General features: G+C 45.2%; 1 long non-coding RNA gene across 2 annotated transcripts in view; it reads right to left on the bottom strand.

Annotated features, from left to right (window-relative positions):
* Positions 1–3456: 3456 nt before the first annotated feature.
* Positions 3457–5974, bottom strand: part of LOC102475681 (uncharacterized) — an 11122-nt gene continuing 8604 nt past the window's right edge. For both annotated transcript variants that reach the window (XR_337644.2, XR_337645.2), the window contains exon 3: positions 3457–3655. This is a non-coding gene — a long non-coding RNA (uncharacterized LOC102475681). The remainder of the gene's footprint in view (positions 3656–5974) is intronic.

The following is a 5974-nucleotide window of genomic DNA, read 5'->3' as shown; positions in this document are numbered from 1 at the left end:
CTTTTGGCTTTTTGCTCTTTGAACACACAATTTATTCTTTATGTGGTATGAGTCCAAATCTACATTAATTTCCTATTTTCCACAACAACCATCAATGGCCCGGTGGGAAAAATCAGTCCAAACTGATTTTCTTGACATTTTGGGGACCCATACAGATTCTTCTTGACTAGCACACTCCCCACAGCTTTCTCAGGGCCTCCATTGTTCTAAAAAAGCGGCAGCCACAGTCCTTTGACTGGATCCTGTAGTTCCCCAGTTCTTTCCCAAAATGCACACACTCCCCCCTACTGGTTTCTTGAAGGATTGCACCCTGTTTTTTACTGGTTTGCTGATTTGGAGAAACGCCATAGGATTGAGAAATTAGTGTCTTGAGAATCCATATGTAACCCCATAACCTTCTCCTTGGGGCTCAGAACTGACCAGAGCTTTTCAGACCTCACCACCCCAGCCTGTTGCCAGACAGTCTAGACTCGCATTGACTGATCAGAGAGGCATTTCTGAGAAACGGTGTGTAAATCTAGTATGATGGGTTATATTTTAATGCTTTAGGAGAAATAAAAATTTAAATAAATGTTATAAATTGTAATAGCTCATTTATTGGGCCCTGGCCATATGTCATTGACCATGTTAAGCACTTTACGTGAAGGCCTTCCATAACCCTCAGATTTCTCGATTTTATGGATAAGGTGGCTGAAGCTCAAAGGGTTTATAAGGCCTGGCCAAGATCACCCAGCAGGAAGCTTGGAAAAATAAACAGATTGAGTGAATAAACACACAAGACACCCAAGTGAAGTAAAAAGAAAAACAAAAAACTTTTTTTTTCATAGGGCACGTGTACTCACCAGAGACAGAGAAGGAAAGTGAGAAATCACCCCCTGGGAGGATGGCCATGCTTCATTCCCTTCTCCTCCATTCTCCTATTGGAATTTTAGGCATGGGTACGCACATGCCAAGTGTGTTTTTCAGGCTGCCAGGACCAGGACTCCAACCTGAGTCAGCCCTGTGGGATCCAGCACCACCTTAGCCACCAAGCCACCTCCTGACCCCAAAATTCTTTTCTTTCTTTTTTCTTTTTTTTTTTTTTTTTTTTAGTTTTGTTATAGGGTGCATATGCTTGACAGAAAGTAAGGGAGAGAAAGTGAGAAATTATCCTTCATGGGGGAATGGACATGCCACAATCCCTTCTCCTCCATTCTCTTCTTGGGATTTTGAGCATGCATGCACACACACCTAGCCTTTTATTTTATTTATTTATTTATTTTAAAACATTTATTTGTTGTGATTTTCAAGCCTCCAGGTCTGGGACTCGAACTTTGGTCATATATGTGGGAACCCAGAACTGCAACCACCATACCACCTACTGGCCCCTACCTGGCCTATTTTTCAAGCCACTGGGTCTGGGACTTACATTGCCTTGTCTGCCATATGGGATCTAGCTGCCTTAACCACCATGCCAGGGATTGACCCCAAATCCAAAAAAAAATTTTTTCTCAAGAGAGAGATTTTTGCTATAGGGCACGTGGACTTGACAGAGAGAGCGCAACGGAGAGATAGGAAGTGAGAAATCACCCCCTAGGGGGCATATCCATGCCACAATCTCTTCTCTTCCATTCTCCTCTTGGGATTTTGGGCAAGCAGGCACATGCGTCTGATGTGAGTTTTAAGCCACCAGGTCTGGGACTTGAACCACAGTTGGCCATGTGAGAGTCCAGGGATGTGCCTTTACACCATCTGCTGGTCCCCAAATCTAAATTCCTTTTTTAAAAATATATATTTGTTTGTTTTTAGAATTATTTAGTTTTTGAACAGAGAAAGTGAGAAAGAAAGCTGCTGGGATTCAAACTGTAATCTGCAATATGGGAGTCCAGCACCTTAACCACCATGCCACTTGCTGCCCCCCCAATCCAAATTTTTAAAAAATATAATTATTTATTTATTTAATTCCATATGTTATAATTATTATTTTTTAATTTGACTAGAGAGAGAGAGAGAGAGGGAAAACGAGAAAGAAAGCCGCCAGGTCTGGGACTTGAAGCGGTCAGCCACGTGGGAGTCTAGCACCCTGAACCACCACACCACCCACCGGCCCCCAAATCCAAATGATTTATGATGGTGTGCAAGACCTTACATGACCTGTCCCTTGCTCGCTTCCTGCCACTGTCCTCTCGCCCACTGCACTCTAGCCCTGCCTTGTCTGCTGTTCCATGAACACCTCGAGAACATTCCCTTCTCAAGCTATTTACACTTGCTGTCCCTTTTGCTGAGAATGCTTTTCCCTCCAGCATTTGCAAGAGGCACCTCTGCCCTCCCTCTCTCCCCATACCCTGTGTGATCGCTGTGGAGAAGCCCAGCCCTGTCGCCCCCACCCAAGGAAGACTCATTGCCCCTGCTGCGGGGGCCGTGGTCAGCTGCCAGCCTCTTCAAGGACTGCCTCAGCCATACAGTGGGCTTGCCCAGGATCACGACCTTCTCCAGTATCCCACACCCAGCGATTGATTGGAGTTGGCTGGAAAGGATGGCCATTCTGGCCCAACAGGGGGCAACTCACGTGGGCAGTTAGAGCTCCAGAGCTGGGGGGGGGGGGCAAGCTGAGGCTGATGGAGCCTTCCTCTCAGCTTGACTTCTCCCTTTGCCCAATCCTGCTTCCTACCCCTCCCTTGCACAGGGGTGATTCCACGAGGGATCTTTATAGACGGGAGCATGCTAAACCACGTCGCTGGGATCCCTTCTCCATTCTTCTCTCAGGATCTTGGGCACACGTGCACAATTCTCGTGCACGAGGTCTGGGACTCAAACTGTGGTCCAGACAGGTAACCATTACACCATCTGCTGATCCCAAGCCAACTTTTTAATAGACTTGCAGCTCAGGAGATACAGTGTTTCTGATTTACTTGGGAATAAGAACAGACCCAATGGTTTCAGATCTAGAACACTTGACAGCGGGTTTCGGCTCCGCTGACAACTTCAACCCTCCCACTCTGTCCTCCCTTTGCCTGGAAACAACTTTAACAGCTGGTCTCACCTGGGGAAGGAGAAGTTGCCGCCTGTCTTTGAACCAGCCACACTGCAGAAATTGTGACCTGCAGGCAGCAATGTAAATTTCAGATTAAGCAACTTTTCCTGAGTATTTTTTTAAATAATTATTTTATTTGACTTCATTTATTTATTTATTTACTTATTTTAATTTGACCAGAGAGGGACAGAAAAAGAGAGAGTGAGAGAGTGAGGAAGCAAGCCGCCAGGATTGGTACTCGAACCACGGCTGGCCATGTGGGAGTCCAGTGCCCTTAACCAACACACCACCTGTCAGCTCCTCCTGAGTATTTTTACACATTGTTCATCTTTTTCAAGAGCACTCACACTGCTCAGTAATTGCTCATGATGGCCATGGGCTGTGGGCCATTTTATCACCCTATTTTCTATACAGAGAAACGAGTGAGAGGAGTAGCTGCATTCATGCCAAACATGCTACTGAACACCTTCTAGGGGTCAGGCGCTGCGCTGGGTAGTGGAGGGTCTGAGCATAATCAGGCAAGCTCCGGGGCTAGCAGGAGAGGCCGGCAGGTGCGACTCTCCAGCAGTCTGTAAAGGGAGGTGTGGACCACAGGCTGCAATGGTTGAAAGTCGACTGATAGCCTCTGTATTAGAGGATAACCTGTGGGAAGAATGTTTTTTGAAAAAAAGAATTATTTAGGTACCAGCAGTTAGCGTAATGGCTATGTCGCTGGACTCCCATGTAGTCGACAGCAGTTCAAGTCCCGGATCTGGTGGCTTGAACTCACACCGGGCACATGTGTGTGCGTGTCCAAGATTCCGAGAGGAGAATGAAGAAGGGGTGGAGGTATGGCCATCCCCCCCGGGGGATGATTTTTTGCTCTCTCTATGTCTCTCTCTGTCTTTCTGGTGAGTGCACGCACCCTGTAGCAAAAATCTCTCCAAAGAAAAAATAATTATGTATTTATTTATTATTTGCTATAAAGCACATGAGTTCACCAGAAAGAGAGAGGGAAAGTGAAAAAGCAAGCTACCTGGCCCAAGACTCAAACTGTGGTCAGCCATGTGGGAGCCCAGCAAAGTTTTATTGTGTAGAAAATTTTTTTTCTTTTAAAGAATTATTTATTTATTTAATTTCATTTGTTATTGATATTTTAAAATTTGACCAGAGAGAGAGACAGAGAGAGAGAGAGAGAAAGGGAAAGGGAGAAAGCAAGCCACCAGGTCCAGGACTGGAACCACCCCAGTCAGCCATGGGGGAGTCCAGCCCCTTTAACCACCACGCCATGTGCTGGCCTTGGATTTTTTTTTTTTTTTTAAGAATTATGTTATTAGGGAGGGGCGCAAGTGGCATGGTGATTAAAATACACGGGACTCCCACATGGCTGACTGCGGTTTGAGTCCTGGGCCTGGCAGCTTGCTTTCTCACTTTCTCTCTCAGATTAAAATATATGAATAAAGTTGAGTAAAATCGTTTTCTTTTTTTAAAAAAGAATTATGTTATTGGGAACCAGCAGGTGACTTGGTGGTTGGGGGCACTGGACACTCCCACATGGGTGACCATGGTTTGAGTCCCAAACCTGGTAGATTGTTTTCTTTTACATGGGAGTTCAGTGACATAGCCATTATGCCAACTGTTGGTCCTGAATAATAATAATTTTAAAAAGTTGGCTTCAGGGGCCAGCAGGTGGTGTGGTCGTTAAGGTGCTGGGCTCCCACATGGCCCATTGTGGTTCAAATTCCGGGCCTGGTGGTTTGCTTTTTCACTTTCCCTCTCTCTCTCTCTGTCTCTCTTTGGTGAGTGCATGTGCCCTAGAGTAAATTTAAAAAAATAATAATAAATAAAATTAAATAAATAATTTTTAAAGGAATTCCTTTATTTAATATCTATCTATCTATCTATCTATCTATCTATCTATTTATTTCTTTATTTAAATTTGACCAGAGAGGGACAGAATGAGAAAGTGAAAGAGAGAGAGAGGAAAACTGAGAAGGCAAGCCACCAGGTCGTGGACTTGAACTGTAGTCAGTCATGTGGGAGTCTACTGCCCCTAACCACGCCACCTGGGGGTCCCATTGTATAGGAATGTTTTGAATGTGTTCCACTAAAAGTTCATTGTTGAAAACGTAATTGCCACTGCAACAGTATTAAGAAGTGGGTCTCACAGGGCTAGCAGATGGCATGATGGTTAAAGGTGCTGGACTCCCACATGGCTGACCGTGGTTCGAGTCCTGACCAGGTAGTTTGCTTTCTCACTTTCCCTTTCTCTGTCACTCTCTGGTCAAATTAAAATAAGATAAATAAATAAAGTTAAATTAAAAAATCCTTTTTTTAAAAGAATTATTTATTTAATCTTATGTATTCATTCACATATTTTAATTTGACCAGAGAGGACACAGAGAGAGAGAAAGTGAGAAAACAAACCACCAGGTCCGGGACTCGAACTGTGGTTGGCCACATGGGAGCGTCCAGAGCCTTAACCACCATACCACCTGCTGGCCCCCTAAATAAAATAATTCTTTAAAAAAGGAAATTATTGGGACCAGCAGTTAGCATAATGGCTATGTCGCTGGACTCCCATGTAGTCGACCGCAGTTCGAGTCCTGGACCCGGTGGCTTAAACTCACGCCGGGCGTGTGTGCGTGTGTGCCCAAGATCCCGAGAGGAGAATGGAGGAGAAGGATCCCGAGAGGAGAATGGAGGAGAAGGATCCCGAGAGGAGAATGGAGGAGAAGGATCCCGAGAGGAGAATGGAGGAGAAGGATCCCGAGAGGAGAATGGAGGAGAAGGATCCCGAGAGGAGAATGGAGGAGAAGGGATTGCGGCGTGGCCACCCCCCCGGAGGGTGATTTCCTGCTTCCTGTCTCTCTGCCTCTCTCTGTCTGGCGAGTGCACGCGCCCTATAGCAAAAACCTCTCAAAAAAAAAAACAAGAATAAAAGTAGTAACCAACATTCAATGTTTGGTTAAAAGACATAAT

The sequence above is a fragment of the Tupaia chinensis genome, unplaced genomic scaffold, assembly GCF_000334495.1.
Source record: "Tupaia chinensis unplaced genomic scaffold, TupChi_1.0 Scaffold148607_1, whole genome shotgun sequence".
NCBI lineage: Eukaryota > Metazoa > Chordata > Mammalia > Scandentia > Tupaiidae > Tupaia > Tupaia belangeri.
This window is presented reverse-complemented; position numbering and strand designations above follow the sequence as displayed.